This window comes from Topomyia yanbarensis, chromosome 1, assembly GCF_030247195.1.
Source record: "Topomyia yanbarensis strain Yona2022 chromosome 1, ASM3024719v1, whole genome shotgun sequence".
Classification (NCBI taxonomy): Eukaryota; Metazoa; Arthropoda; class Insecta; order Diptera; family Culicidae; genus Topomyia; species Topomyia yanbarensis.
In genome coordinates, this window is record NC_080670.1 from 79238975 (window position 1) to 79249159 (window position 10185).

A 10185-nucleotide genomic window follows, 5' to 3' on the forward strand; every position below is an offset into this window, starting at 1 on the left:
GGACTTTTATTGATTTTTATTCGCACTAATATTTTTTTACAGTAACAGTGCATTGAAAACGCCTCCAGTTATTTTAAATTTCACTTCGTATTAAAAATTTCTATGTGAATTAGCCTTCTTTGGAACAATAGTAAATCAATGGAAATAATTTTAGAATTTTATTGATTTCAATACAATAAATACATATGCCTTCTTTAAAATTTTCGTAATATATTTTTGAAATGCTATTAATTTTAAACTAAATTACGACTTTGATATCGCCTTCTTTTAGCATAAGCTAATTTCTGGACCTTCGATTGATTGATAATGATTTCAAATAAAATTACATATACATGAGAATTAGTTTTTTTTAAATTCCCTAACATGATCAGCGAGCAAAGACAAGGGAACCAAACGAATATTTGAGTAGCAACATAGTTCTAAATGCAAATGTTCTCAAAGTACTTCAGATTTCAATAGTATAACAAATTGCCGAGAAAAAGTACGTTCCGGGAAATGGTATTCCGGGAATTGGTACATTCCGGAAAATAGTATTCCGGGAAATGGTACATTCCGGGAAATGGGACATTCCAGGAAATGATATTCCGGGAAATAGTACATTCCGGGGAATGGTTATACGAAGAATATACTGAACGAATTTCTATTCGAAATGTTCAAGCCAGCAACAATAACGAATTCATCACCCAACAAGATAAATAAGCTGTAGGGAAACATATATCTGCAAAAGCAAACACGGATATTTAAAAACTACAACCATTTTCAAAATCTCTCTCGATTTGGCAAAAGCTTTTACTAGATCGAACAAACGACTAATGCTACATATGCACACAATGCTGAAAAATGCTTTCTAAAATGTCATTTTGTGTAAATGTTTGGGAGAAAAATTCTTCATTCAAACATAGAGTGTAGAATTCTTCTCCCAAACATTTACAGAATCACATTTTAGAAAGCATATTTCAGCAGGCAGTCTTGGATGAACATATAATGGAGAATCACTAATTTATGTACCTATAATTCTCACAAGTTGACATCATAAGCCTGATAAATATAAACATTTGAATTGTGCGTTTATTTCCCCGGCAAGCAGTTTATCCTCTATTTATTCTTCATTAGTGGGTGGGTAAACAAATTTTCACCTCTCAAGAACTTGCGAAAAGCTACTGACAATGCAGTATGGAAGCTCCACCTCAACGGCATTCCTTATTATTGAACGCCCAAGCAGTTTAGTAACTATAATAACACATCGGAAAGAATGAAATATTCAAATCAACAGTCAGACTATAGAAATCATCACAGGGGAAACACGTGGCTCTCCATAAACAACCATGCGGTAGCATGCGGCTAACCGTCCTTTGTGTTTTTTTACCTGTTTCACCATTCTGCTATATAATCGCTGTTAAGTCAGACAGGACTAAGCAGCAAAATCTCAAAAGATGAGATGATGATAGGATTGAATCAAGAATTTCTTCTTCAGCTACCTTTCATTTGCACCAGATTTGAAAAATATTATCATTAGCATGAATTATGAAATGAATCCATTGCGAATAATACCGTAAAGAATGCAAAGATTCAATCTTTGTACACGTTTTTCTCTGTATCAATGTAATATCGCTTAGTCCGGACTGGCACAAAACCGACATCATGCATGCGCGTTCGCTTTGTATTTATTTTCACTGAAGTTAGAATGGACATACGGCATTTGGTAAAAATGCGGCTGCAAATATGGGTATTTCATCACCTTTACTAAAATATGAATAACTCAAAAACGAAGCATCGTAGCTATGTAATGTAAGCGAAAGAAAAATTCTACGCAAAGAAAGCTACAATCCTATGCAATAATATGGAGTACTTTTGAATAAAATATCTGAGATACGGCCTTACGGCGAAAGGTTACAGGATCGGCTGCAGCGCTTTCTCGAATTTTTAAAACTTTTACGTAAAAGATATCAACAATCCCTCTCGTGTAAAGTTGCGCAAGGAATTAAGCTATTTTTTGGTATAACTAAAATTTTAAAATTTTGATGATTACTCACGGCTAGCATTTTCTAGTTCGAACCAAAATATCTCCGATATTTTATTCAAAAGTACCCCATATTATTGCATAGGATTGTAGCTTGCTTTGTGTAGAATTTTTCGTTCGCTTACATTACATAGCTACGATGCTTCGTTTTTGAGTTATTCATATTTTAGTAAAGTTGATGAAATACCCATATTTGCAGCCGCATTTCTACCAAATGCCGTATGTCCATTCTAACTTCAGTGAAAACGAATACAAAGCGCACGCGCATGCAAGATGTCGGTTTTGTGCCAGACCGGACTAAGCGATATTACATTGATACAGAGAAAAACGTGTACAAAAATTGAATCTTTGCATTCTTTACGGTATTATCCGCCATGGATTCATTTCATAATTCATGCTAATGATAATATTTTTCAAATCTGGCGCAAATGAAATGTAGCTGAAGAAGAAATTTTTGATTCAATCCTATCATTTTCTCTTCTTTTGAGATTTTGCTACTTAGTCCGGTCTGACTTTACACCGATCATATAGCACAATGGTGAAACAGGTAAGAAATCACAAATGTCGGTTAGCCGCATGCTACCGCATGGTTGCAGTCACGTGTTTCCCCATTGATGATTTCTATAGTTGACTGTTGGTTTGAATATTTCATTCTTTCCGATATGTTATTATAGTTACTAAACTGCCTGGGCGTTCAATAATAAGGGATGCCGTTGATGTGGAGCTTCCATACTGCATTGTCAGTAGCTTTTCGCAAGTTCTTGAGAGGTGAAAATTTGGTTACCCTCCCACTAATGAAGAATAAATAGATGATAAACTGCTTGCCGGGGAAATAAACGCACAATTCGAATGTTTATTTTTACCAGGCTGCTGATGTCAGCTTGTGAGAATTATAGGTGATTTTTCGTAAATGTTTGGGAGCAAAATTCTTCATTCTATGTTTGAATGAAGAACTTTTCTCCCAAACCTTTACACAAAATCACATTTTGGAGAGCATACTTCAGCATAGTATGCATATGTATCGTTAGTCGATTGTTCGATCTAGTAAAAGCTTCTGCTAAATCGAGAGAGATTTTGAAAATGGCTGTAGTTTTTAAATGTCCGTGATTGTTTTTGCAGATATACGTTTCCCAACGTTCTTATTGCTGGCTTGAACCTTTCGAATAGAAATTCGTTCCGTTTACTCTTCACATAAAATAATGAGGGAGTAGTACACATGTCCCGTCTATAACAAAGGTGATAAGCTGGATTGTTGCAAGTACCAGTCAATCACATTGCTGAATGCCACCTGCAAAGTGTTCACCGCTGCCCATAGAGAAAAATGGGGAATTCAGAGCAGGTTTTACTGGGGCATGCATCATAACAAACGAAATATTTTCGATTCGACTAGTCTTTCAAAAATGTTGCAATTACAACGTGCCACCTGTTTATAGATTTCAAAGCCGCATATGATACAATCGATTGAGATCACCTATGGGATCTAATACACGAATATGGGTTTCTAGCTAAACCGACATATTTGATCAAATCGACTATGGATCGAGTGATGTGTTACGTCCGAGTATCGGGGACACTATCAAGTTCTTTTGAAACTCAGGAAGGATTATCTAATGTTTAATATCTAAGAGGTTCGAAGGAAGAAACATTACACCTTATGCTCATATGCTCGGTTCTAAACCAAGAGGCGTGATATAGGATCATGTCAATCATCATTTCAACACTCTAATAACCAGACCTCGAAAGCGAAATTTCCATCTCGTTACATCTTAGCAGTTTAGAAAATATGGCAAGCTACTATTTTTTTTGGGCTATCTAGACTACTGTATTACTACTACTGCATTTAGATGCGACCAAAGTTGAATTTTCTACGACTAAAAAGTCGGTGCAAGTACTACAAAACACTGAAAATTACAATTATGTGGAAGAATTTAAATCTATCGTGAATAACCATGAATGATATAACCTTAAATTATTTGTATGTGAGCGAAACATTTCTAGAAGACCGTTGATAGTTTCTCATGTAAGGAACAAAAATATCTTCACAATACAATACAGAAAATTTATCTTCACTGGATTTATTATGAAATTAGTATGTATATGAGCGAGACATTTCTAGACTATTGCTGATAGTTTTAACCCAATGAGCTATTATATCTTCATATATAGTTCAGAAAATTTTCTTATTTTCAATTCCGATTTGTTATTTGGCCGAGTCTCATATACCAATCGACTGTGTGTTTTTTTTTGTTTTTGTTTTTAGAAGATAGCAAAAAACTTCCAAAAAGCCCTGAGGCTACAGGAAAAAAATATATTAAACTGTAACGTCTCAGGGAGCTGGTTTGTGTTGCCATCCGACTCGCCAAAAACCACTACTCTTGCCTAAAACCTGAATCCTCCCCGGCACTACCTTACGGCATTACTTCGGGGAGGGGGTTTTTATGAGCATAACACCCACTCTAATTCCACTACTTAGCAGTTAGTTCCTTCAGTAGGGTTACAGCACTACTCCTCGACGGTGGTGTGTTCTTCACCATCAACACAGACTGGCAATTTCTACATGGTAGTCGGAAAGCTAGCAGGGGGTCGAAACTTTATACTCTTCCCCTACGAAGACAAACTGGGCGGCAAACTTCAAAGTGTCTAATTTACCTAGCCCTTCGGCTCCCTTGTGCCACTCTGCACCGAAACTTTCTTCTCGTACCATTCAGCACCACTTACTCGTTCAGCTCACGACTTGTTCGCAAACTACTCGGTCCAGTCCCCAACGATGGATCTGGCCTACTCCGAAGGAGAATTCCTAGGCGGGACAGGTTCTCCCGATACCGAGCGGTAGATTTCTCCCGATGCCGATGTTCGTTTCCGTGAGTCAATTAGCTCCCCGCTTTGTTCCGATCTACTCGATGTAGCCCCGGCGATGGACCTAGCCTACTCTACGGACCAGCCAGTAGGTGCTAAGGTCCATCCAGCGATTCCGGGTGGAGCGTAGCTTCCGGTTCACTGGCACCCCAATGATCCATTGCTAGCTATTCGACGCGGTCTGATCCCCGGCTGTGCATCTACCCTACTCACGAGCTATCCGGTAGGGTGTTAAGGTCGATCCGGCGATTCCGGTTAAGTCTAACGTCCGTATCACTGGCGCCCAGATGACTCGAACCCGGTTCTACGTTGCGTACTACTCAACTGGTCCTCGGGGAGACCCAATCTACACCAACGGATAGTTCCCCGGCGGCGGAATTTCTCGCGAATCACAATTTGTGATTTAACGGCGACTTTCTAGCCAAGGGCGTACTTTGTTGGTCCCTTCGCCACTTCCTCTGCAGCATCCGTGTCCGTACAAAATTCACATCTCCATGTTTCCTATGCACCCAAGCTGTCACATTTGGGATTAGTCCTCAGCCATAGTGATGCATTTTCGGGATCATGCCGGCGATAACGCATACTACCTCCGACGATATTGTTCTGTAACCACTCTCGACTCGTACGGGCATCAGCCGGAATGTCCGGTTCAGCTTTTCACGGCTCCGTTTGGTTTGCAGCGCAGCACCCCAGGGAACCCTATATCGATGTATCGATGACGAAACGGTAGATAGCAGACGTCTCGTCTCGGTAGCCGACATTTGGCATGATTCTCGTTGTCTTCGCCGACTTTTCACAGACGTAGTCGATGTGGTTGTTGAAGCTCAACCGGTCGTCGGTTATCACTCAAAATTCTGCCCTCCAACGTCGATCTGAATCCGCTGAATCGCTTTGACGCTGCTTGTGGTGGGTTATATACAGCTTGACTCCGCACATCCAGCTCTCGGTCGCGTCTATTGTCTCCGTCACCGACAACTCTACTTCTTCAAATTTCTCACCAATCACTGTTAGTTACATGTCGTCCGCGAAACCCACACAGAAAAATCCACACGACGTGCTTTCTTCAACGAATTTTATTATAATTCTACACGTGGATTGAAAATTACAGTTTCTTGAAACGGAAAACCAATGCACTTCAATGTATTTGTTACACGCTTATTGCTGTAAAATGAATGACATGTAATATTACACGAACGAAAGTGTAAAATTGTATGCTTTTTGATGCTCTAATTGAGTGCATTGATTTTAACGTAATTTTCAATCAAAGTTTTGATTCAATCGTTGTATGTTTACATTCGTATTGATTTACATGTCGTTTAAATTTCATTATTTTTTGTGTGCGCGATTTTCACTTTCCTGGGCAGCCGAAGAGTTATGACCCCATCGTATACCCGTTCCAAAGAGTTGGACCAAGAATGGAGCCTTGGGGAACGTACGCTGTGAATGACATTGACTTCTGCCCTTCGCTCGTCTCGCACAGCAGCACTCTGCTCTATAAGTAGCTCTTCAGGATCTAGCATAGAAAGTTGGGAACCCTCATTCTGTGCAGCGCTGCAGCAATGACTGTCCAGTTGGCGCTGTTAAATGCATTCTTAACATCTATCATGACCATAGCCCAGTATCGATATCCTCTTCACTTCTGTTTAGATGCCTTCTCAGCACTCTTAAACATTGTCAGAATTGCATCCACTGTTGACGCTTCTTGCGCAATCCGAGCTGCCTCTTAGTTAGTCCGCGCGGCTTCGGCTGCAGTACCAGCTTCTATACCTTCCAAATTTCGGAGAACCTTTATTTAAACACATCTGCAGCACCATCCTGAACACGTCCGGATATTCCAGGATCGCAGCTTTCAGCGCCACGTTTGGTGTTCTATCCGGACCGGGGAATTTCTTTGATTTCAGACACTTCGATGCTTTGTCGAGCTCATCGTTACTTACCAATCGTCCGCGTGTGCTCCTTCTTCTTCGCCGTACGGTGTTGGTGGCCAGATAGTTGGATCGTGCTTCGGGTAAAAGACCCTCGATAATTATATTCAGCTTACTCAGGCATATTTTGGCTGGCGTCGTCGAACCCTTCATTTTCACCATCACGACTAGGTACGCGTCACCCCAGGGATAAGCGTCTACTTCTCGTCACAGTTCTTTGGGGCAATCTGATTTTTTAAGTTTCTCAGGTTACTCTCCAAACCCCAGGCGTTTAAGTAACCACCAATGACTACCGGCTTCCGACCGATCAACTACTCGGTTAACTGCTCCAGCATTAGGCTGAACTGCTTTACTGTCCACCTTGGAGGAGCGTAATAGCTACACACGAAGACGCCATTGATTTTGGCGATCACGAAGCCTTCATATGAGCGTTCTACCACTTCTTGAATGGGGAATCTGCCCATAACTTTTATCACAGCCGTTCAATCGATATGAGAGTTCCTAACGAGACTACGAGACTCATCGTATTGACCGAGTGCATGCAACCCAAGGCAATGCGCAAGCAACGATACTGGATTATCTCCAGTTCGATGAAGTGTATGTTCGAGGGTACTTTTTAAGGTTTTAGACCACCCCCCCCCCCGCCTAAAAGGACGACTGATTGCCTTGCGATGGCTTCAGTCTTCTTGGATATAAAGGGGGCTTTTGACTCAGTTTCTTTCTGAGAAGCTGCACCAGAATGGTCTTTCACCGATTTTAAATAACTTTTTGCTAAACCTGTTGTCTGAAAAGCACATGCATGTCTAAGTTCCCTGTTCTACAATTTTTACGTAAATGACATTGACGATTGTCAATTCATGCACTCACTTGCAGACGACGCGCAGTGTCGCCTAGCCGGACAAAACCTCTAAATTTTATTTTGGATTTTTCATGATTTAACATTTTCTTTGTTTGTAAAGAGGTTTAATGGAGTTTTCTCAAAATATTAGGTGTTGAAGACGAAAGATAGATTTTTTGCAGAACTTCAAAGGTGAAATAGATAATCAATTCTGTAAAAAATGTATTCAAACCTATGTTATTCAAATGACTATATATTTTTAGTTAAGATTCCGATTAGGGTCGAATTGGTTTCATTTGAAAGATTATTCGCTGGACTTATAACTTTCCATTTAGTCGATACAAGCTTTTTTTCTCACACAGGCATGAAGCACAAATAATAAATCGTGCATTAAATTAAAATTATAATGTTCAAAGTAGCTGTACTTTATTTTGAAACAGTTCGGAAAGATCACTTGTAGTTAATGATACTTGAAAATTGGTGTACGTTCCGAAAATGAATGTGCTTTTTGCCCCGAGGTATGAAAAAATGTGATTTTTCATTATATGTCTGAAGGAGACGCATGATTGTGTTTGATTCCGCAAGGTACGAAATATAATTTATGAATGTCTATCAGCATTATCAACAATTGAAAAAATGTGTATTCTGCTAAAAATTCGCTACACCAATTTTTTTGAAAATGAATTTTCATATATTGTGCACATTCGTTAATGTTGAATTTTCGAACCACGAACTAAGTACCAAAATTTTGAGGTAGAAATAAAAATAAAAAAATAACATCAAATATGAATTCAGTGCGACAAAATTACCCCAATGTGAAGTTTTCATCAAATTCGGGCCACTTTTGAGGTTTTGTCCGGCTTTTGTATGGAAGATGATCACTGTGCGACGGGGTGGTCTCTGTTACAGCGCCCAAGGCATTTGGGGGTGTTTCTGTTTCCGCTCTGCCTCGAACATACACTTCATCAAACTGGAGAGAATCCAGTATCGTTGCTTGCACATTGTCGGCGTAGCCAGAAATTTGGTTTGGAGGGGGTTTTGACGAAAATCTTAGATTTTTCAAAAAATGTTGGCGGGTCTATTGATGACATTTAATCTGTAGGCCGCGATCGACTGGGTACTACCGTGCTCTGCAGTAATAGCGAAATGGGATGGTGTGAGCGGGCATGGGTGCTATAACCCTACTGTCGGTAGAATTATGGCGGACTACGAGACAGGTTAGGTCAAGTTCAACGAGTGGCCCAAAACACCACTTTACTAACAATCAAGCAGAAAAGGATGAGCTGAAAATTCGCAACTTCGAAACCGTAGCATTGGAAGAGCTTTGATGGACGGGGCAGAATGTGTGGAAATGCGGGGATTGAGCGACGGCATAAGAGCTGGGGAAAATGCGCCAACGCGTATCAAGTGGCAGGCGATCAGCGAAAGGATTTGTGTAGTGTGGATCAAATCCACAGCATTATCAATGTGCACTGACCTCACGAAGCCGAGAAAGATGCATTTTATGCGCAGCTGGAGCATGTCTATGATAGCTATGATGTCATCGGTGACATAAACATCCTGATAGGCCGGGGCATTGTATAAACCGGTTATCGCATAGGATAGTCTGTAAACCTTATAAACAATGTGCAGAAATTCTCATGATTGATAAGTATATTATGACGAACACCTAAATAGCGAAGCAGTAGACGACAAGAGTATTGCAAGAATCAGCGCGCAGTCGACGACAGATTCCGGATCTACCTAAGATTCATGAAAAACCTGTTTTAATCCACCTAGCGGTGCAATTGTGCCTTTCTCATTTCTCTAAACTATGTCACGGAGGCTTTTTATGTTCAACATAATCGTGGAAATGTCCATTACATTCTTAGTACACTTTGCACTTATACATAATGGCATGCCAGCCACGAACTTGATGAGCTACGTGTCGACGGTGAAACACTTGAAACAAAAAAATATCATACTCCATTAGCCTAATCAGCATTAGATCAATGTTATCTGCTTGCTAACTCATTTTGTCATGCGGGGCTGGGTATGTGAAGAGGGCGAAAGTCCCATGAACGAACGACTCCCCAGCTTAAATTGGTATGCTTTGTGATATAGTGGTGGTTTAAAGATGATGGGGTTGAAAGGGAGGAGTATGAGGGCTGGATGGGGTGGTGGTCTGAGGGGTGATTTAAGGAGATTTTTAAAGGAAGGGCGCGAACAGTAGAGGGGGGGTGTAACCCCTCTCCGAAAAACCATCAACTACGCCCCTGTTAAAATCCAGAAACCCAAAACGAGTCGAAAAAAAAATTAGGTTGACGTTTTTCAGAGTGATTGCATAACCTTTCTATATGAGAAAGGCAAAAATGTGCCAAAATCCAAAAAAGTGAATCGTAGCCAAATTTTTTTTTTCGAGTTTGCATCAAATCTCGACGTTTCATACACCTTGAACACATTTAGCATCAAAAATAAAAATTCTATTTTTAATTTTTCCTATAGTTTATATGAGAAATTTCTGTGTGACCGTACTCTGAAACCCGTAATTCCGGAACCAGAATTCC